General features: G+C 38.6%; 1 pseudogene; it reads right to left on the reverse strand.

The window, feature by feature from the left end:
• Window positions 1-409: 409 nt before the first annotated feature.
• The window catches only part of LOC138156186 (PACRG-like protein), a 36,168-nt pseudogene continuing 12,675 nt past the window's right edge, over window positions 410-23,902 (reverse strand).

Consider the following 23,902-nt stretch of genomic DNA (forward strand, 5'->3'; position numbering starts at 1 on the left):
CCCCCCGGGCCGCGGGGAAACGGAGGGAGAAGTTCAGGTGCACGGGGGAGGAGAGCACAGGTGGGACCGAGATTCCCGGCGCCTGCCCCGGGAGCGTTGGAATGCTTGCCGCCCGGGGCTTGCAATGAGCAAATGTCCAGGGAATTCTCTGTAGCCTTAGAAAAACACCCCAAATTAGCCACCCGGGAACCCCTGAAAATGGGCCCCCAGGCTCCCCAGAATCAGAACGCCCCCTCTCCACCCCCACCGCATTCATCAGATCCGTGCCCCCGAAGGAAAACCGTGTTTAAAACTCAGCCCCCGCTGACCAGGAAGAGAAAAGGAGATGGGGACATTCAAAAACAATGCAACTGTTTCACGTGATCCTTGGGTTTTTAGCAGAGTAATGCTGCGCTTTCCTCCTAAATCTTCAAATCCGTATGCAAAGCGCTTTTAAATAGTGGACGTATTTAGTATGGAACATTCCATGGTTTCCCTTGGTTGCACTGTTCTTGATGAAATCGAAACACAGTCGACGAACAAAAGCTGGCAAATTGACGTAGGATATGCCTATATCAGTAAAATTCCCAAGGAAAATGTTAGAATGCCTGTATCCTTCCCCCCTGCAATTTTAACAAGCATTTAAGTGTATATTGCACATAAATTGTCCTTTGCAGATTAAATGATATCAATAGACCGCTAAGCCTTGAGTCAGGAAAACCTGGGTTCAAATGCAGCCTCAGACACTCACTAGGTGTGTGATCCTAGGCAAGTTCTATTACCCTCTCTCTCTTACCCACTGGAGAAGGAAATGACAGACCACTCCAGAATCTTTGCCAAGAAAACCCAATGGATAACACTGGCCTGCTGTGTATACAAACCCCTAACAAAAACTATCTGCCTTCAAGCAGCTTACATTTTTCCCCTTTTAAAAATTTTTTTAAAAGCTTAACCAAAAAAACTGAGTGTTTCCATATGCAGAATAGAACAGAAAAAAGGTGATATATGAAGTTTCAAATTGGTTTTACTTATTTTTTTTTAAGTCTAACAGCATGTTTTAAAAGTATTCTGTTTGTTTACCACTGACCCTGCTGTTCTCTGATATGAATTTTTAAGTGTTCCAGTGACCCTTCTTTTTCTACATTCTTTTTTTTTTCATTTTCTAACCTTTTTTAAGATTTAAAAAAAATTTTTTTTAACAAATACTACTTGTTTCTACACAACCAAATTGCATTTGGTTATGTTTTGTTTTGAAGTTTATAAAGTTATGTTTAAAAACAGCATGAGAAGTTCAGTCTCTGTGTAATTTGGCAACTGAACACTTTTCTATCACTTTTTACAAGCTTATCTTCCCCATGTTTTTAGTTGCGTCCAAGTCTTCTGAACTCTCTGGACCACAGCAGGCCAATGTTGTCCATTGGGTTTTCTTGGCAAAGATTCTGGAGTGGTCTGTCATTTCCTTCTACAGAGGGTAAGGGACTTGCCCAGGAACACACAGCTAAGTGTCTGAGGCTGAATTTGAACTCAGGTCTTCTGATTCAAGGCCTAGTAGTCTATCTGTTGATATCATTTAATCTGCCAGGGCAATTTATATGCAATATATGAATTGTATTGCCAGTAAGCTATCTTTAATTCAAAAGGCCTGTGCCCCCAATTCTTTTACATTAATAATAATAGCTAATACTTATAGGTGGAGCAGTGCCAGGCCTAGAGTCAGGAAGATTCATTTATGAGTTCAAATTCAGGCTCAAACACTTACTACCTGTGTGAATGAGAGAAATGATGATGAAATAATCAAATACTGGGGAGATCCAGGAATTTATCCCTTTCTCACTTGGAGATTAGGTCAAAGCTTAGTTGGGAAGCTTACAAAGAATTTAATGTGAATTCCAGTCCCTAGAGTTCTGCTCAGTCAGGTCTGGGCAGAGGTAGACGCCCTTTTGTCTAGATTGCCCTAGGAAGGGGTAATCTGGCTAAGAGATAAATCTCTTAGATCAAGACTGAGTGATCAGTCAGGTCCCCTAGACCCTTATTAGAATAATCCCACCTATCATTATAATATTAATTTTCTCATTACTTGTTAACCAATCCTAAGAAACAACCCCTCTTCCAAGGGTATATAAGCACTGAGTAGTTTCCATAAGGGGGCTTTGGCATGCAAGAGTTCCACTGACCCCTTTTATTAATTATTGCTAGTGTGATTAATAAAATGACTAATTGCCCAGAAACTATGTCTCTCAAATTTTTATATGTCATATGACAAGTCACTTAACCCTCTTGCCTCAGTTTCCTCATCTGTAAAATGAACTGGAGAAGGAAATGGCAAGCCATTCCACCCTTTGCCAAGAAACCCCAGATGGGGTCATGAAGAGTTGGACATGACTCAATAGTACTTATATGTGACAGGCACTGTGGTAATTGCTTTACAATTATTAATTTCATTTTACAAATGAGGAAACTGAAGAAAGGAGACTTGCCCAGGGTCACGAAGAAACTACATGAGGCAGCGTTTGAACTCAAGTCTTGCTGCCTCTAGGCCAAGAGTTAGACTCGGGACCACTTAGTTGCATTTGTGGGGAGGATGAAGAAGAGATTACTGGGAAGGGGGGAAGGAGGAATTGGAGATTAAAATATCTGGGCCCTGGTAGAAGAGTGGAGTCTGGCTGACTCCCTCCCATTTCTTTCTGCTTCAGCCCTTCTGTTTCTCTCCTGGTTTTTATTCTTCAGTTTTCCATTGACCCTTTTCACTGAAGTCATGAGTATAAATGGATGTTCAATCTGCAATCATACCATGTGCAAAGTTATTATAGCAGAAGAGTAGATTCAGCAAAATTTCCATCCTTGACCTTACCACTGAGTTCAACCTGAATTATGGTTCACAAAGCACAGTAAATGCAATGATGGGGACCTTTTTTTAAGCCTAAATTTTTCCACTTCATGGTCCCTTGCATGCAGTAGGCCTTCAGCAAATGTTTGCTGAATTTGAATTTGTTAAATATTGGCCAAGTGCTTTTAAATTGGGAATCCAAGTAAATCATCTTTTCCTGAATGCTTTTTTTGTTCAACCGCAAATACTTCTAGGGTGTGAAATTCACTTATTGATACCAAGCAATTTCTCTAATACTTCAATAACTATTGCATATAAAATGATCCTGAAACCAGGGATTTAGAGTTAGAAAAGACCAAATAGGCCAACTAATTCAATCCCTTAATTTTACAGACTGGGTGCCAAGAAAGGTGAAATGATTTGCCAGCATCACCCAGGTAAGTGACAGAGTCAGTATTCAAATCTAGGTCATTTGACTGCATGCAATACTATATTAGAACCCTACTGACCACAGGATTATGGAACCACCCAAAAGTGAAATCCTTTAACAATAAAGTCTTCTTAGTTCCTTTATTAACTAATCTGTCTTGGAAAAGCTTCCCTGTGCTTTGCACAGAAGAATAGATATCTAATAAATACTTGGATTTATTAAGAGTCTCTTATTGTGCCTGATGCTGAGATAGATGTTAAAAGAAAAGTGGAACATTTCCCACTCTCAAAGAACTAACATTTTATTGGAATAAACAATGCATATACATATAAAGTTTAAAAAAAATTTATGTGAGAACTAAAACATGTATTAAGTATTGTTAAGGGAAAAAGGGCTACCAAGTCAGCACTAAAAATTTTCTGAATACAATTTGGAATTTCAAGAATTGAATTATTAAATATTCCAATTTGCAAGCATGTTTCTTTTAGGTGAGGAAATATAAAAAAATAACATTTACTTATATACTACACAACACCTAAACTCATGTATAATTTTAGCAAGTTATAGTAAAATAATAATTTACAAGTTAAAACAGAATTTTATACTATTGAAAAATTCATATTTTAAAATGTTCCAGATGGTTCCACCAGGCATTCCACATTATAAAAATACCTATTTATAAGCAATAACTTAACAGTGAGGATACTAAATAGTTTAACAGCTCTTCCTAATTTCTATGGTTCTGGTAGGTCTAAAACCCCTACAGAGTATGACAAAGTAATTATGAAAAATTAGTGCAATCCCTTAAGTGATATAACTAAAAGGCTCTAAAATATAAATAGCAAATCTGAAACTGTAAACAAAAATGTGGTTCTTGATACAGACCAACTGTAGCAGAAAAAAATTGTTTGATAAGCCCCACAAAATTGTACTATAGAAGTGCTTTCAATAATTTTCCATAATTAACCATTTTTTCTGTGCTGATAAATGCTTATTTACTGCGATTCAGTGTAATCAATTTTGTGTAAGTTTTATCACGTAAATAACAAATCAGTAGCTGTGATTTAAAAAATTAAACATGTTCTAAAGGGATCCTATGATGTTCACCACGAGCTTCTGACATCTCTCACCACTTAGTCAAATGGTTTTATTGTTCCTTTGGTTTAAAAGTAGATGAACCGGGGTGGCCAGGTAGCACAACACCTGAGTAAGAGCACCGGCTCCAGTGTGGGGATGACCTGGTGATCAAATCCGGGCTCAGATACTTTGCACCACACCCAGAAATAACTGGCTGTGTAACCTTAAGCAAGTTACTTAACCCAGATTGCTTTAAAAAAAAAAAAAAGTAGATGAAACAAGAGGGTTGGAATTTTAGCTTTGAGAATCATAAGGCTTCCACTTCCACCATGTTGTTCCAGCTTTTATAAAACACTGGTGATTGGCTCTTTGAATTTCTTATCCATTAGTCTCTTGGAAAGAGTTGTAAGCAAATGCTTAAAATGATCATTTAGAGAAAGCCCAACACCTCCATTCAGCTGTACTATAAAATTCAATCCCCTTTCAAACACTTCACCGATTGAATGGGTCAGAGCTGCCTTCAAGAGAGGAATCACTGTAGACCAGGGGTGGGAAACCTGAGGACCTAGAAGTGTGTCCTTGAGGTCACAGGTTCCCCACCCCTGGTGTAGGCAGCAAAGGGAGAGTTTTTTCTGCAGTACCTCCAACCAAAAGTAATTCTTTAACATCTTCTTTTGATACAAATCCTTTATGGATGTTTAGCCTCTCATAGTCCCTGCAAGGAGTAAATATCAGTGAGAGCAGAAGGAGCCTGTGGCTGATCACTAAACAGATCAATAGTTTTAGATTAAGTTTATCTCTTAGCTGAGGGTGAGGTTTCTTTACAAAATCTGGATAATTGTTGGAAGGTAATGACTAGTTTTGGTGTACTACATATCTGTCTTTTATTTGGGAACCTGATGACATTCTTTGTTCCTGAGTCCTTGTCCCTTTGTTTGTCATCTGTGGGTTTCCATGACTTGGCAGATAAATCCTATAAATATATTTTTTTGAGAAATGAATAGTATGCAGTTTGGAGAAGGGAGTTACTAACAGCTGTGGGGCATTGGGAAAGGCTTCATTTAGGAAGGAGTTAGAGGCTGAGCTGAGTTTTGAAGGGAACTATACCAATTCTAAGAGGAGAGGAAGAGAGAGTACATTTCAGGAATGCAGAGACAGTTCCTACAAAGGTACAAAGATGGGATATATTGTAATAGAAATATTTGTTGCTGTTCAGTCATATCTGACTCTTCGTGACCCCATTTGGGGTTTTCTTGACAAAGATACTGGAATAGTTTGCAATTTCCTTCTCCAGGTCATTTTACAGATGAGGAAAAACTGAAGCAAAGAAGTTTAAGTGACTTGCCCAGGGTCACACAGCTAGTTGAGTGTTAGAGGCCAGATTTGAACTCAGGGAGATGAGTCTTTCTTGTTCTAGGCCACCTAGCTTCCCCAATAGAAATATAAAATTTAAATATTTTAAGTTAAATATTTTATTTAAATATTTAACTTATGTTAAATATTTTAAGTCCAATAGAAATATGGCAGGCTTAAAATATATAACATACTTATATTCAGTAACTTTAAACCCCATAGTTAAAATATTGCTCTGAGTTGCTATTAAAAACATCAATCTGATCCTTAATAAAAGATTATGTACCATAAAAAGGACTTCGTAATATCTTTAGGTGTGTTTATATAGTTCACCAACCCTGAAGGCATGGAGCACATTGATTTTTGTCTGCATGTACATATTTACCCCAGCATTTGGATTTTACTGTTGAATCTACTATCTGTATAACCAGCTGAAAGTTCAATGCTATTTGAGATTTTGCTAAGAGGAATTTCTCCACAAGGTTTGGTATTTAAAAAACAATAACATCTGAACTCAAGTCAAAAGAGCTGGATTCAAATTCTGGCTTCCTGATTTCCTGATATTCATGTGACTTTGGGTAAGTCATTTCACTCGCTGGACCTCATTTATAGAATGAGGGGTTTAGACTACATTATTTCTTAAGATCTTTCCAGCACAGAACTCTGCACTTTAAAAAACCCTGTGCTTCTATTGGAAAAAGTCAACAAGCATTTTAAAGGGCCCACTATGTGTCAGGCTTTGTACAATTAGAAACTACTGAGGATAGAGAAATGGTTAACATTCAGGAATCTCAGTTACCAATTGACTCTCCTCTAGCAAGCTTACCAAGTGCCACCGGCTCATAAATGTCATATAGTGATTCCCCAGATCCTCATGGCTTAGTCATCATGAACACAGTGCAGCTCTGCAAGACAGAGACAGAAGTCAACAATTTCCTTTGATTGTTTTAGTCCTGTCCATCATTTCCTCCTGCAGTATGAGCTTATCAAAAACAGCGGTGCCTACATTAGGGACATAGTTCCTTTATTTAGCTATTATACAGTCACTCATTGCTAATGGAAACACAACCACTTGGGGACTTTCAACAGCTCCGTGTCATCAGTATGTCTATTTTTAGGAAGGGAAGTGATGGGTAATTTCTCTAGGTAAAACAACAGGGAAAATTTAAGTCGAGAGGATTCAATAGCCCATTGAAAGTTTGACTAGGAGTCAGAAAGTGAATAATTCTCCACACCCCTAATCCCACCTAGCTAGGTGGATTGTTCTAGGCAGCTAGCTAGTCGGTGCAGTGCCACACCTGGAATCAGGAAGACCTGAGCTCAGTCAGGCCTTGTTTACTAGCTGTGTGACCCTGGGCAAGTCACTTAATATATGTCTACCTCAGTTTCCTCATCTGTAAAATAAGTTTAATAACAGCACCTACCTACCAGATTTCTTGTGAGTTTCAAATGAGGTAAGATTTGTAAAGTGCTTAGCACAGTAAATACTAGCTATTATTGTTACTGCTAACAATCACAAGTGGCCAGTGTATCATTTTTACCTTTCATTCAGTTGACTGCAACTTTCAAAGCATGGTACTTCTTTTTTTTTTTAAGTTATTTATCTGCTTTTAGTTTACAACATTCAGTTCCACAATCCCTTGAGTTCCAAACTTTCTCCCCCTTTCCCCCATGGCAGCATGCAATCCGATATAGCTTCTACAGATACATTTGCATTAAACATTAGTCAAGTTGTGAAGAAGAATTACAGCCAATGGAGTGAACAATGAGAAAGAAGGAACAAAACAAAGCAAAGCAAAAAACAGAGAGCAAGTAGTTTGCTTCAATCTGCATTCAGGCTCTGTAGTTCTTTCTCTGAATGTGGATATCCCTTTGCATCATGAGTCTTTTGGACTTGTCTTATAACCTTGCATTGCTGAGAGGAGCCCAGTTTATCAGTCAGTCATCACAGATACAATGTGTCTGTAATTGTGTACAATGTTCTCCTGGTACAAACTTCTCTTCTCACTCATCATCAGTTTATATAAGGCTCTCCAGGTCATTATGAAGCCCATCTACTCCTCATTTCTTATAACACAATAGTATTCCATTCCTATCCATACATTCATATACCACAACTTGTTTAACCATTCCTCAACTGATGGGCATCCCTTTGATTTCCAATTCTTTGCCACCACAAAAAGAGCTGCTATAAATTTTTTTGAACATATGGGTCCTTTTCCTACTAGTATGATCTCTTTGGGATACAGCCCCAGAAGGGGTATTGCAAAGTATGGTACTTCTTACTGCTGAGTAAGGGCAAAGATTAACTTTTAAGAAATGAAAATGTCTACTCAATGAATAACTCAAATAATTTTCTCCATTTCCTGGATTTCCTTCAAATTCTCACTGATCCGTTGTTTCTCAGTTAGCAAACAAGATAGTCCGAGGACCACACATTTAACACTAATAGGGATCTCTAAATTCACCTTAATTTGATAGAGAAGGAAAATGATCCCCAGGGTGGTTGAGTGATGTGTCCACAGTCACCCAAGTAGAAAAGTGGCAGAATGAGGAGTGGAACTTAAATCCCCTGCAAACATAATCCTCTTTCACTCACTATGTCAATCTGAGAAAAATCAAAGACCAATTGGGAAGGGGAGGGGAGGAAAAGAAAAAAAATTGGAACTCAAAATCTTATACCAGTGAATGTTGAAAACTATCTTTATATGTAATTGGAAAAATGAAATACTATTAAGTGGGGAAAAATAAATAAAAAAGCAGACCCAGCATTTAAACTTACATAATTCTATAATTAAGACTAACCTCATATTTTGTATAAGATAAAACAATTGTAATTAGAATAGTCAACATAAAGGAAATGTTCAACTTTTATTTCAAGAGTAAAAGGATTAGGGAAAGGACCTATTTGTACAAAAAAATTTATAGCAGCTCTTTTTGTGGTGGCAAAGCATTGGAAATTGAGGGGGAAATGTGCAGAATGTATAAGAAAATTATAAATGGCTTGTTTATGAAGGTCCTTGAATGCCAAAGAGAACATTTTCTATTTCATCCAATAGGGAGCCACAGTACTTTATTGAATAGAAGTTCATGTTCTTTAAAGACTGTGACTTTAGAAGTGACATATTTGGACTTGTACTTTAGAAGATCCACTTTAGTGGCTGAATGGAGGATGGAGTGTAGTGAGGAGAGGTGTGAATCAGGCCGACCCACTAGCAGGATATTACAATAGTCCAGACATGACAGGGGCCTGCAGTAGAGTGGTATCGGTACGTAAAATGTAAATTGTTGGACTGGGTGAGCTCAAAGTCCTCTCCCAGCTTTGAGTCTTATATGATTCCATAAATAGACCACTTAATTTCAGATGCTTATGTAATAAATATGCCCCCTTGAAGCCAGTGATTGAGGGTAAGAACACCTTCCTTCTGTGACTGAACCTTTGGCCTTTCTTTGCATCCCTAATACTTAGCACAGGGCCAGGCACATAACAAGTCCTTGTTTACTGACTGAAAGGGTATCCTAAAGCAGTTTCTTTTTTCACTTTCCCTGTAGATGCCACCAGTTTGAAACTAAAGAACCTTGATTGGTCCTTCATATTTGCTAGACTTACTTGGGTGTTGGCAAACCCACCTTTGTCTTACCTCATCCAAGACAAGACTGTTTCAAAAATTCTACCAAGGAATTAAGATAACATAAAGGAAAATAAAGTTTAAAAAAATCTTTGTAAAGAAACAGAAATGTTCTCTAGTTTAACCATAGCCCCTGTCAAACAAGCCAGGTCAAATGTTTCTTCTGTGATATATAAAAAGTTCAGGAGACATAATTTCTGGGTAATTAATCATTTTATTAATAATGGTAGCATATTATTAATAAAAGAGGCCAGTGACACTTTCCAGTGCCAAAGACCAATTATGAAACCCACTCAACACTTATATGTCCTTGGAAGAATGGGTGTTCCTGAGAGTGGCAATCTCTGATAGGTTAACAAGAATGAATGTTATATTGTGTCATATATTGTTAATGTAAAACATAATGTTAAATAATGAATGTTATATAACAAAAATGAATATTATAATGAGAGGTGGGCCTATTCTTTTTTTTTTAATGCTTTATTAACCAGATTTTGAGTTACGAATTTTCTCCCCATTTTCCCCCTACCCACCACCTCAAAATAGCAGTCCCACAGGATATCCCCTCCTCTAATCTGCTCTCTCCCATATCCCTTTCGACTTTTCCAGTGGATCTCTATGCCTCAGTGCCTACATATCTTATTTCCCAATTACATGTAAGATGGTATTAATAATAATATATGTATATATATACACATACATATATACATATATATATATTTGAATATTTTATTTTAAAACTTTCAATTCCAAATTCATTTCCTTCCTTCCCTGCCACCCACCCCCACTGTGAAGACAAGCAGCTCAGTATAGGTTGTACATGTGTGGCTAATGCAAAACAATACCATAGTAGATATATTGTAAAAGACTGACTATATTTCCCTCCCTCCTGTCCCACCTCCCACCCGTTCTATTCTCTACTTTGATCCCTTCCCTTTTCAAAAGTGGGTGCTTCCAACTTCCCTCCCTCCCAGCCTGCCCTCCCTTCCATCATCCCCCCTCTCATCCCCTTCCCCCCCTACTCTCCTGGAGGGTGAGGTAGGCCTATTCTAATGAGGTACTAGGGGATGTGATTTTGATCAAGTCATTTATTTACTTCCAAATCACCCTCAGTCTTGGGCAATTTAATCAAAGAATTTATCCCTACCAAAACCTGAGTATAACACAATGGGCTGGAATTCACCTAGATAAGATGGTCTGGGTGGGGCAAATTTTTGGCAGAGGTCAGTAATGTCTTTCAAAGCCTGGGCTTTGAACAAGGAAGTAGGACAAGGAAAAATCCTGGATCTCCCCCCATAACTGGTTATTAATAATCATTTCTCTCACCTCCGTGAACCATTTCCCTGATGTATCCCTAAACAGGTAGGAATGATAGAAAACACAGTTTTATCTGGTAAAGCGAATGATTAGAGAGAACTCATGGCCTCTCTAGGAATCCTCCTATTCTCAGCTGAGAGGTCCACAGCAAGCCTCTGCCACACTGGGATAATAATAGATGGCTTTGGTTTTGGGTCTTTTTTCCCCAAAAACTTTTACTTCTGTGAAGGGGTGTATTTTTGTATCAATCTTTAGTCTAGTCTTGCCCATGCTAGTCCACTATAGGATTGCTTATTCAAAAGACAAGAGAGAAAGACACTAGAGAAAGCCAGTTTTCTCATACCAGGTTATATAATATTATCCCATTACAAATGCATCGTATATAGGTGTAGAGAAACTGATTTCTGATTATCAGTATCCTCACCTCTATCCCATCCCCAACCCATGATCCGTAATCACATAAAATAAGGGGCTCTTTTTTTAAACCTTTTATTTAATTATTAAAGTGATTGCAGTATTATTTTTTCTACTTTGCATGGATGGTAATAATGGAGTGATGGGACCCAGACCCCTAAGAGGAAAAGATCATGTCTCTGGAAGAGACTCAGTCCCTGAATTTTCCCATACATTTTAGCAGCCCAGATCACTGGCACCTCCACAGGCACCTGGCCCACCCCAGACTACTTACCACTCTTCATCCCACCCAGATCCTTTTCGCTATCCTTTTTCCCTATATGCATCATCCTCATCCTCATTAGCCAGCAGGTTCACTAAGAACCCTGCCTGCTTCTATTGGTGTTACAGTTGCTTCTTGACTGGAAGATGGTTTGAGTGCATAAATTTCTTCCAGGTGGATGCCGCCCTGTACCCTGACATTTTGGGGTTCCCGGCAACCCCAAACAGCTTCAGTAGTTTGTGGGTTAAATTGGATTTTGTGGGTTAGTCTGGGAATTATATATGACAAAAATTAAACTTAAAAAACATTTATTAAGCATTTAGTAATGTGCTGATAACTTCTTTACAAAAGTCACTTCATTTTATTCTTACAATAAGTCCTGGAAGGCACTATTTTTATCCCCATTTTACAGATAGGAAAGTAACGCAAACAGAAGTTAAGGTGACTTACTCAGAGCCTCACAGCTATTGAGTATCCCAGCACTCTTTCCACTTTGCCATCTAGCTGCCTGAGCTACTGGGTCAGAAAACATTCTAGAACACAAACAACTGATTTTTAAAATCGCCTAGGTGAAGGTTGGGAACTGCTTGTATCCTTTTATTTTTTTTTATTTTTTTATTTTTAAAGCAATCGGGGTTAAGTAACTTGCTCAAGGTTACACAGCCAGTTATTTCTGGGTGTGGTGCTGAGTGTCTGAGCCCGGGATTCGATCTCCAGGTCGTCCCAACACTGGAGCCGGTGCTCTTACTCGCTGAGTCACCTGGCTGCCCCTAAGCAATTGGGGTTAAGTAACTTGCTCAAGGTTACACGGCCAGGTGTTTCTGGGTGGGTGCTAAGTGTCTGAGCCCGGGATTCGATCTCCAGGTCTTCTCAACACTGGAGCCGGTGCTCTTACTCGCTGTGCTACCTGGCCGCCCCTGCTTGTATCCTTTTAGAACTTAAGAGATTGTTCTAAATTCTGTCCAGTTCAAAAAAAAAAGAAATCACCCAATTTTATAATTGATTAGGGTATTACTAACCTAGTTCCAAGTGTCATGTCTCTTTTCCAGAGCAATTTATTCCCTTTCATCAACTCATTTTTACAGTTCCTACCAATTGCTCTGCTTTTCCAGAACTATCATGATCAGTGTAAATTAGCCAAGGGAAAGTGTTGATGGAGCAGAGATTGATCTAAAAACCAGAGGGCAAGGTTCTAATGCTCTCTATCTTACAGCTGAAACCAGCCTAGCAAGCTGTTCAGCTACCAACTATTCTCTGCATAATTGTTGTTAATTTTCTACTCCAGTACATAGGTCAGCTAACAAGAATGTGTTGGAATGTAGAATTGGTTAGTCTGTACTTATTATTGGGTATATTGTGTGCCAAATCTAGGCAGAATTAAGAAGACATTTTTGAAGTTCAAAATTTTAATGGTCATCCTTCCATGGCTGAAGTAAAGTACACAGTCATAGAAAAGTTATCTAAATCAGGCAGGAATAAGTTGCAAGGGGGTGGAGCCAAGATGGCAGAGTAAAGTCAGGGACTTGCCCAACCTCTCATAAATTCCTCTCCAAACAACTTTAAAATAATGCCTCAAAATGAATTCTGAACCAGCAAAAGGAAAGGGTGAAACAATTTTCCGGTCCAAGACAACTTAGACAATTGGCAGGAAAGGTCCATCTCACTAGGAGTGGAGTGGAATGTAGCCCAGCACAGGCCACACTCTGGCAAACCTTGGGGGTGGCTGCATGGGCAGTGGAAGCTTGCAGAGCTCTTAGCTTTCAGCTAGTCAGAAAGACAGTATAGGGGCCCCTTTGCTAGCACTGGGTGAAGGATTCTTCCATTGCCCATACGTGGTTCCAGGGCTAGCAGGAGCAGTAGCTCACTTTGCTTGCCTTCTAAATGATGGGGGAGGAGAGGAAAGGAGGGAGAGAATTTGAACCTCAAATTTTTAAAAAGTGAATGTTGAACATTTTTGCATACAATTAGAAAAAAAATTTTTCAAAGAAGGAGCAAGTAGCATATCCTCCCCAGAATCTACTTCACTAGTTTAACATTTAATCATCCTTCCCACCCCTCTTCCCCCACCAAACCAATAGTCTGTATTTCTTAGACTGAAATTTGTTTGCTGTTTTCTTTTGTAGAGGGAGGGGTTGTTGTCTGAAATAATTGGATAATTGTCTCAATCTTCTTTGAATTGCTTCGGCTGTAAATTCCTGGCCTGTGGGAAGCTTGTGTTATATACTTAAGGGACAGCTGAATGTGGGAGTAGAGGAAGTATGTCAGACATGAAAATAAGCACTGGTCCACATGCCCAGAAGGAATAACGGCAAGTCAAATGAAAATCAGAGACTAAATCTTATTGTAAATATACTATGTTTTTCCTTTCTTTTCTGTTCTCTCTATGATTCTCATGGGAGTCTATATTCATTCAGGCTAATGCTTATTTTCTTTTAGTATATAGATGTTGGATACTTACCATTTCAGAGTATCATACATTCAGATGAGACCGGGGTGACCAATCAGTATAAACATAGCCAGTCCCTCACATGTATCCTATGTGGTCTAATCACTCCATCTCTATCTATGACTAGCTTATTATTTTATTTAATTTCTCTTCTCAGGTTCTGGGGCAATCAGGGATATATCTGAATATTCCTCAATAATTACTAAAATTGTAACATCTTGCTAATCAATTAATTCAATCCCCTGACCTAGTTTATTTTTAAAAATTTTTAATTAACCTGGAAAACACTTTTTTCCCATAAATTTCTCTCTTTCTTTCTCTGTCTCTCTTTTTCACACACACACACACACACACACACACACACATACACACACATATACACACACACATACACACATAAATAGATGTCAAGGGCCAGCTCTTAGACAGTCCATTTAAGAAAATCGAGGCCAGAGTTTTGCTGTTGGTCTGTGTTTTCTCTCTGGGCTCAATCTTCTCAGGATTGTTGGCTCACCATCTGATTCCTTGTGCTTTCCTTGAATAAGATATGGATCTTGCTTTTGTTTGTGTTTACCCATGGAATTCAGATCACCCATCCTCCTAAACTTTGACCACCATGAATTCAGATCACCCATCCTCCTAAACTTTGACCACCATGCTAGGAGTCATGTACTCACTTAAGGTATTGGGAAATGTCCCATGGGAGTGGCCATAAAACAATGTATGCTTTGCCTATATAATTCCTGACCCTCAGATGAATAAATGGATTTGCTTGCAGCTTGCTTGCATTTTCTGCCTGGCCCACATTTATTATTCACACCTTCCCATGAGGCAGCCCACAAGTAGTGAGCTGCAGATAGAGGTATGTGTATATGAAACCACCTAATAAGCAATTTATTAGCACTATGGAAGAAAATTGTATATATTTTAGGCACAAGCTTCCAGAAATGATTTTTTATTAATTTATCATTATTCTAATCCAAGCATTGTTTTGCTTAGAGAAAGAAATGTTCAAACTGATGGCGTCCACTTATTCACTCAAGCATCTATCTCCACAAGTCATTTGAAAGTCCTAATTTATAGAATTCTTTAATTCTATCAGGAATATTTCAGTCAAGATTGAGTGAGGGTTCAGAATCGGTAGAATTTCAGTTGACAATTTACTTCATTAAACAGAAAAATAGCAACATTTTTCAGCACACCTTATTGAGAATCATTTTCCTAAAAACCATTTGGTACTTTTTGGTCCACATCCTTTAAGGGTGTTACTTTTCAGCTGATCAAAGGTAATGTTACTCAAAGACTGTGGTAAATGCCTATAATTCGTGTTGCTGGGGAGGCTGAGACTTGTAGACCCACATGAGCTCTGGAGTTCTGAGGCTAAGGCCTAGTGGCTGTCCACATTAAGTCTAACACCAAATAACAATTGCTATTTACATTCCTTTACATCCCCAGGGATGAAGGGAGGGAGGGTCGGGTGGAAAGGGAGGCACTAGACTACCTAAGGAAAGGCAGTCCAGTTTAGGTTAGGAACAAAGCACGACAAAGCTTCCCTGCTGATCAGATGGGGTCAGGCCCATCAGTGGTTGTTTTACTATCAGATTGTTGCTGTTCATCCTCCATCCTAGAAGAGGACCGATGACATCATGAGGGTGTCTTGACTTGTACAAGAATTGGATTTAAATGAGGCAGAACTGGGTAAAGTTATCAGCCTCCAGTGGCAAGACAAAAGACTGACAATGGCCCAGGATGCAGTGGGTGACCTTGGTCTTTCTAAATTAAAGTCTTTCCAAGTTCTCAGTTTGTTTGAGTATATCACCAATGGGATAACCATAGCAGCTGCTATCAACATGCATGCATATTTCCAGGTAAATTCGCAAAATTTATAACTCCCTTCCTCAAAGGCAAAACCAAAATATATTCAGATACCAGAAAGCCAGCTCGACCATGGTAACAAAAAAGTTTATACACATCAGCAATCCAGAACAAAGGATGACAACCAACTCCTGCTCTCAGGGTTCTAGAGTCTTCCAGCCTAGGCAAGATAGGGGAGACACAACCTACTCCCTCCCCCACCCTCCTCCCCCCAGCCCAATTCAAGGCAGAATTCCTTTCCTGGAGAAAGGAGAGAAGGTCATTGTTTCAGAATTGATACATGGAGAAAGATCGATAAGGATTTTTAGTTCAGATTTTTAGTCCAAAGGCTTCAAGCTAAGATAATTTTAAATGCTTTCTTAATATTTCTAAAAGGGGAATCAGAGGGACCTTTAGTCTGATTCTAACTCAATTTTACAAACAGTTCATCATTGTTTACTCATTCAGTTGTGTCCAACTCTTCATGAACCTGGCTATAACATTCCTAGGAGTTTTCTTTTTTGGATCTTTTTCAGGAGGTGATCAGTGGATTCTTTCAATCTCTATTTTGCCCTCTGGTTCTAAAACATCAGGGCAGTTTTCCTTGAGAATTTCTTCGAGGATGATTTCTAGGTTCTTTCTTTGATCATGGCTTTCAGGTAGTCCGATAATTTTTAAATTATCTCTCATGGATCTATTTTCGAGGTCAGTGGTTTTTCCCATGAGGTATTTCACATTGCCTTCTATTCTTTCATTTGTTTGGATCTGTTTAACAGCATCTTGATTTCTCATAAAGTCACTAGCTTCCATTTGCTCCAATCTAATTCTGAAGCAATGATTCTCCTCAGTGAGCTTTTGAGATTCTTTTTCCATCTGGCAAATTCAGCTTTTTAAGGCATTCTTCTCCTCATTGCCTTTTTGAGCCTCTTTTGCCATTTGAGTTAGTCTGTTTTTTAAGGTGTTATTTTCCTCAGTCAGGCTGTTGGCCCTTGTTTTGTAATTTTCTTGCAGCGTTCTTGTTTCTCCTCTCATTTTTTCCTCCACTTCTCTTATCTGCTTCTTAAGGTCCTCTATGGCCTGTAACCAGCTCGTATGTTTCTTGGAAGCTTTTGGTGCAGGAGTTTGACTTCACTGTGTTCCTCCTATTCCATGCTTTGCTCCTTTTTGTCCCCAAAGTAGGAGTCTGATGTTGGATTGCTTTTCTTGGTTTGCTTCCTTTGCCTGCTCATTTTGCCACTCACTTACTTGACTTTTGGTCTTTTTACCACAGTAGGACTCTGCCACCAGACAGGGGAGCTTCCTACCAAATGCTGGGGTTTTCTCAGCTGCCGGAGGTATTAAATGGGTGCCCTCTCTGAAGCCTCCACACACTCTGGCAAGCTGATCACACACCCCAGGACCTCCATCCTAGACTGCAATCCATATCTAAGCAGGTTAAAGCAAGAGTGATTATCCCTCAGACTGGTCGCTTGGTCCCCCTACAGTCTGCAGGCCAGGAGCTGAAGCTGCCACATGGTGGCTGCACTGCAGCCTTCAGCAGCTTCTCTCCCCAGGGGCAAAAGCCAATGTACTCCCATCTACTGGGTCCCAGAGTCCACACTGCACTGACCTCTCACTGTACTTAGCATCTATGTGTTGATAATTCTAGACTACCACAGCTGCTGGTGATCTGGAGTCCCTCTAGCTGGTGGCTCATCAGGCCTGCCCTGGGGCTAAAACCTCTGGCTTGTGGGGCTGGGGTCAGCTCCCAGAGCACTGCACTGGTCGATTCCTGCCAGCCTGCCGGGCTGTCCTTAGTGGGAGGTTAGCTTCTCTGTGTCATTTTGTGGGTTCTGTAGCTCCAAAGTTTGTTCAGAGTCCCCTTTTACATGAATTGGAGGTGGTGGGAGCCGGAGCCACGCGGAGGACCTGTTTCTACTCCTTGCCAAGACTTTTCAGTCTTACCTTTCTATATCTCTTGAACATACTTCCTTTTCTCCTAGATTGCTTCAATAGCCTTCTTGTGAGTCTGCCTCCCTCAGTTCTCTTCCCACTCCAATCCATCCTCCATTCAACCACGAGTGATTTTCCTAATGTAACACCCCCCCCCCCCCCACACACACACTCAATAAACTCCAGTGGCTTCCTGCTGCCTCCTGGTGCAAATACAAAATCTTCTGCTTGGCATTCAAAGCCCTTCGTGACCTGGCCCTGTCCTGCCTTTCCAGTCTTATTACTCCTTACTCCCTGACACATACTCTTCAGTCCAGTGACAATGACCTCCTTGCAGTTCCTCAAACAAGAAATTCCGTCTCTTGACTCTGGACGTTTTCTCTGACTGTCCTCTGTGCCTGAAATACTCTTGTTCCTCATCTCTACCTACTGATTTCTCTGGCTTCCTTTAAGTTCCAATTAAGATTCCGCCTTCTAGGACTTAGGATAAAAAATGCTATCCATCGCCAGAGAAAGAATTGATGGTGTCTGAATACACTTGTTTAACTTTATTTTTCTTGTTTTTATTAATCTATGTTTTTTTCACAACATAACTGTTATTGATATGATTTGCATGACTACACATGTATAACCTCTATCAAATTGCTTGCCTTCTCAATGGTGTTGGGTGGGGACGGAAGGGAGGAAGGGAGAAAATTCGGAACTCAAATTTTTAAAAATGAATGTTAAAAATTGTTTAGACATGTAACTGGGGAAAAAGAAAATACTACAAAATAAAAAAAAAATAAAATTCCACCTTTTAAAAGAAGCTTTTCTCAACCCCTCTTAATTCTAATGCCTTCCTTCTCATTTCTTTCCTTTCCACTATACAGTTTGTATATATTTTTTTGTTGTCTTGTCTGTTTGATTGTGAGCTCCCTGAAGGCAGGCACTACCGTTAGCCTCTTTTTGTATCTCAGTAGCTTAGCACAATGCCTGGCACATAGTAATTATAAATGTTTATTGATTATTGACATAAAACAGTACAAAGCAATATTAAATATAATTCAGCAATGAACTACATTTGGTTCTTTGAATAACTCCCTTTTCTGCAACATCACAGTTTAGCCTACTTGTAAGGTTGAATGATTCTAGTTCTCTGTGATCAATTTATTCTGGTACTTAAATTGGTTGATGGTAGAAACTCAATACCAGGATTTCTAATTAACTCTTTGGCTTGTCTATTAACCTTATGAGATGCTGCAGTTGAGGTTCTAAGCAGGAAATGTATTGTTTTGGTTTTATCCGTCCTGCTTGTCTGAACATGGTTTCTTTTCAGTCCTAAACAAAGGTAGAGAGTTTGTTTTACACAACTTCTGCCTCTTTCAGAAACTTTCTGTGCTGACTCAGAAGCCAGCTGGACTTTGACATTCTTGAACTCTCTCTCAATGAAGCAGTTTCTTTGGGGGTATCTTTTAATAGTTTGTTTGTATCAAGGTAATTGTTTGTTCTTAGTCTCTTTATATATAAAATATCTTCATTTCTTGTGGATATGTGCCTGGAAAATTCGTGTATTTCTGGCTGGGTATGGAGTCTCTGTTTAACTTCTATTTCAAATATCTCCAATCATTTCTGGACACCAAAGGTTTTTCAACAAAATTGTCATCTTGCTTCAACTCTTGTTGATAAAGTTGGGTGTCATACCATCATTTGTTTCTGGATACTGGTTTTTTGGCCAACTTTCCCCCAACTAAGTGATAATTCTCTTCCCAAGTATACTTGGTATATTTATAGCTACTAATCTTGTCTAGTTACTGCCATAATTACTTCATGAGAAGAGTCCTTTCTGGACTCATCAGAGAAAAGGAAGCAGGATCTTGTTTCTGAACTGATAAAGAAGAGACTGATAAGGTCTCTATTTGGAATTAGTCCAAAGGTTTCAGACTAAGAAAAAATTTTAATGCTTCCTTAATATTTCTAAAAACAAACTTCAAAAATTTGTAGGATTTTTGTAATGGAATTGCTTTGTGAATCATAAAGCCATATCTAAACATGAGCTAGGGGAGTGGACCACACTTTTCCAAGCCTAATTGTGTATGTGTTTGTACATGTAAGTACACCTGGAGAGTTAAACAGATAGAGCTGCTCTAACTACTTCTGAACAACCACAAGTGATAGCTCAGTACTTGGACACTATGGGGATGATGAAGCAATCCCCATATTGGTCACTGATCAGGAAGAACCAGTGGCTCAGTGGACCTTCAAAAAGGGAATGACAACCCCTGACTTTCTCTTCCTTTGACCCTCCAAGGTCAAATACCATATAACTTTGAGAATAACTGTGAGGAATAGGGGAAGGGCAGCTTGCCCTCTAACTGACCCTGGTCACCATGTTGCTGTGAGCACATAACTTAGAGCACGTTTCCAGCCTGAGACTGGATCTCCCAGCGCTAGCTTCATGATCTGTTTTGTGTTTCTTTCCTGAGTGTAGGTAATTGAACAGCACTCAGCACCCTGCCTATCATATAACAAGTACTTAACATGCTTTTTGACTGACTTAATAGTATTGATCTTGAGATGGAAATATCTAGGCTATGAGGTGACTGTGAGTTCAAGAGTTTCAAAGGTCTTTGGTCCCTTGGTTAGAGCTGACTAGTAGCAGGGAGAATTTCTCTATTGGAAGAGATGAGCACCCATAAGAAAAGAAGACTAAGCTGTAGCCTGGGTGATCAGAAGGTATGGACTTTGAAGGAGCAACATAGAGCAGAAGTGAAATGAATGAAATGAAACCCATTGGCAGTTCCATAAAGCATTCAACATTCTGATGAGATTTATTTCTCAGCTTCCTAGTAGAATGGTAATTATAAGTTATTGAATCTTGCTTTATGTCTTTCTATCATTGTTTGCTTGTGAGCATTTTGTGTTTAGCGTTTCTTTTGTGTGTAGGAAATAAATACCTGTTTCATATCTGATTTGTATTATACATTGAGTATCTTTCTACTTTTTCCTTTGAAGAGATCCTCGATATAAGCCAAACCGAAGCTTTTAACAATTTTTCCTAATGGCAGTGAGTTGGGGGAGTGAAGGAGGAGTCTCAAACCAGAGTTTGAGAAGAGAGAGCCTTACACCTCTCAGTCACGTTCAAGGTCCTTCCTACTGGACTGAACCCATCATGGACTTCATGCATTCAGTGACAGAGTTACCTTAGTAGCAAAGAATAAGGTATAGCACTCAGTCCCTTGGACCCAGTATTATTCATCACTGTTGGATAAGTATGTATTCTTTATATCAATAAGTGTAGCATCTCCAGCAACACAGGTTGCCAGAACGTCTTGAACCTAAACACACGATGGTTTCATAAGCTGACAATAGTCTATGCTAGGCATTGGTAGACTATGTCCTGTGGGCTAAGTCTGGCCAGCTGCCTGTTTTGTACGTCCCACAAGCTAGAAATGGTTTTTAAAATTTTAAAAGAAAGTTTTTAGTTCACTGGCCATTCAAAAACAGGTGGCAACTCAGTTCACCATAGTTCCCTGAACTGTGTCATCTTACTCAACCCCCAGTGTATGCATAAGAGCCTCGATCTATAAAGTATGTTTCCCCTTATGTTAAAATATTAACATAGGAGAATGTTATATTCAATGGACTTTGATGTAACAAAGGTGTCAAAATTGAATGTAGTCAAAATTTGCATATATTTGCAATATCTACTTTCTATGCTTTTTAGCAGAACTAAATTTATGGAGAAATAGAATTCCTGATTTGTTTCAGAGCATTTTGTATTTGAAATCAAGCAACATATTTTTTTAAAAAAAATCATCATTATGAAGCAGGCCTAGAGATGGGTGGAGGTGAGGGTGGAGGAGGACCTCAGGACATCCCATGCTTCTGAGGAGGCCAGCATGTTCGGAGAGGGTAAATTAGAGGCTCTTTCTAATCTGCCATCTGGCACCTTCCAATTTTAGCTAATTATTTTTGCTAAGAATAACAAGTGCTGAAGAGCTGCAAGTGCTGTCAGTGTCCTCTAAAAATGGGGCCCTGGGACAAAGCTCTGGTCTCCCTGCCCTAGTTAGAGCTCTGGAAATACATTTGAATGATATTAAGTGAATTTAGACTAGAATAGCTTATTGATAAGGGAAGGGTTTTTTTAAAATGCTTTTAACATGCTATAAAAAGATTATAAAATTGTTACTTCTGAAGATCCTTAAGAAGAGGACATGGGACTAAAATAATTATAGATGATGTAATTCTGGTGAGTAATATATGAATATAAATATGATGACAAATAATTTTCAATGTAGTTAAAAATTTCCAAGTTATTTTTATATGCATTCTACTTGTAAAAGATAAAGGCCCTATGGAAATGAGAGCTACTGTTATTATCAATATTCAACAGATAGAATTCAAGTGCTACTTTAGTGCAGTAAGAATTTTTTAATATAATTTTCTTTGTTATTCTGAACTTGACAAATACAAATAAGCATGAGTATTTCTAAATACAAAGGAATAGGAAAAGAAGATTGTCTATGAGTCAATTAATGAATAAACATTAAAGTGCCTGCCATGTGCGAGATATACAAAAAGAGGCATAAGACAATTCCTGCCCTCAAGGAGCTTATGTATAATCTAACATACCATGAATCTCAATTATATACAGCTTGCATGTTTTAAAAATATATAATTAATACAGTGTGTCCTGATTGTTATCTCCCTCTAACTGTCCTCTTCTCCTCTGTGCATTAAAAATTTATCACTTTTTTATTTTTCTTCTTCTTCCTCTCCTTCCTTCTATTCTTCTCCTTTTTTCATTACTATCATTTGCCCTCCTTTTTTCCCCCACACCTTAAAAAGTGACAACCCTCGTAACAGAAGGGCATAGACAAGCAAAAGAAATGCACACATTGACCATGTCCAAAAATATGTCTCATTCTACCCCATGCATCCCCCAAACCTCTGTCAGATAGGGGATGGGATACTCCTCATTGTCCTATGGAATCTTGATAGTTTATTGCATTTATTAGTACTTTTAAGTCTTTCAAGTTCATTTTTCTTTATATGTTATAGTTATTGTATAAAATTTTCTCCTGGTTCTGCTCATTTGATTCTTCATTAGTTCATATAAGTCTTTCCAGACTTCTTTTAATCCATCTCTTTCAATTGTATCTCCTATAGCAGGTGTCAAACTCATATAGAAATTGGAGGCACTACATACATAAGAATACCTGTGGGCCATATACTGAGTTAGAAAATGGCATGTTAATATTATCTATGTTTTATTATATTTTAATTTGTTTTGTTAAATATTTTCCATTTACATTATAACCTGGTTCTGGCCAAACTAGGAGTATTGTAAGGCCCATGGGCCATATGTTTGATACCTCTTGTCTCCCAGAGCAATAATATTCCATTTTACTTGTTTGACATAACTTGTTGAATAATCCTCAGTTATAGGGCATCCCTTAGTTTCTAGTTTGTTACAACAAAAAGTACCACTATAAGTTTTTCTTTTCTTACATATGAATACTTTACCCCTTTTTTGATCTCCTTTGACTATGACCTTGGATTGTTAAAAGACTTAGAGGAAGGCCTTCAAGCTTTAGGTAAGATTGCTAATGGACAGGAAGATATGGGTGAAAATGGACAGTATGAGGAAGTATGGATAGGTTTCCATCTACGCTACTGGAGGGAGCACCCACATTAATGAAGTCATGAATCTACTTATGTATTAAAGTATTATTACTCAATCAGTATTTTTATTAGTTTCTCAGTGCTAATAACATATTAAATCATATTAACTACATTTTGGTACCTAATAGCAGCTAGACAACACAGTGAATAAAATGATGGACCTGGAATCAGGAAGATCTGAATTAAAATCTAACTTCTGATACTTACTAGCTGTGTGACCCTAAGCAAGTCACTTAACCTCTGTCTCATCTGTTTCCTCCTCTGTAAAATGGGGATAATACCACATACCTCTCAGAGTTGTCATGAGAATCAAATGAGATAATAATTGTAAAAAGTGTCATTGAGGTGAGTGTTCACTGAGAGATTGAGTTGTTTTAGAAAAATGATTCTCCAAGATTAGGTGACTGTTATTTTAGATTGATTAAACAAAATGTTAATTTTATAGTTTACCCTGAGTTGTGTTTTATCATACTGTAAAATATTCCTTTTTCAAGATTCATATGAATGTTGCTTCAAAATGCCTTGTGTTAGTGAGATGTTCAAGACTTTTGCATGATCTGGTAGTTTAGAGTATTATATTGGTGGGTGCTTAGACCATGATTTAGATAGTAGACTACCCAAAAATAGCAATACTCAACCTGGAAAAGGCAGTAAAAAGCTCCAAATCCAGAATATTTAAAGGTTTCAGGGGCCCCGTGTTATAAAGGTAAAAAAA

Source organism: Petaurus breviceps, unplaced genomic scaffold (assembly GCF_028583685.1).
Source record: "Petaurus breviceps papuanus isolate PSGF00001 unplaced genomic scaffold, PetGlider_PUasm1.0 154, whole genome shotgun sequence".
NCBI classification, from domain to species: Eukaryota; Metazoa; Chordata; class Mammalia; order Diprotodontia; family Petauridae; genus Petaurus; species Petaurus breviceps.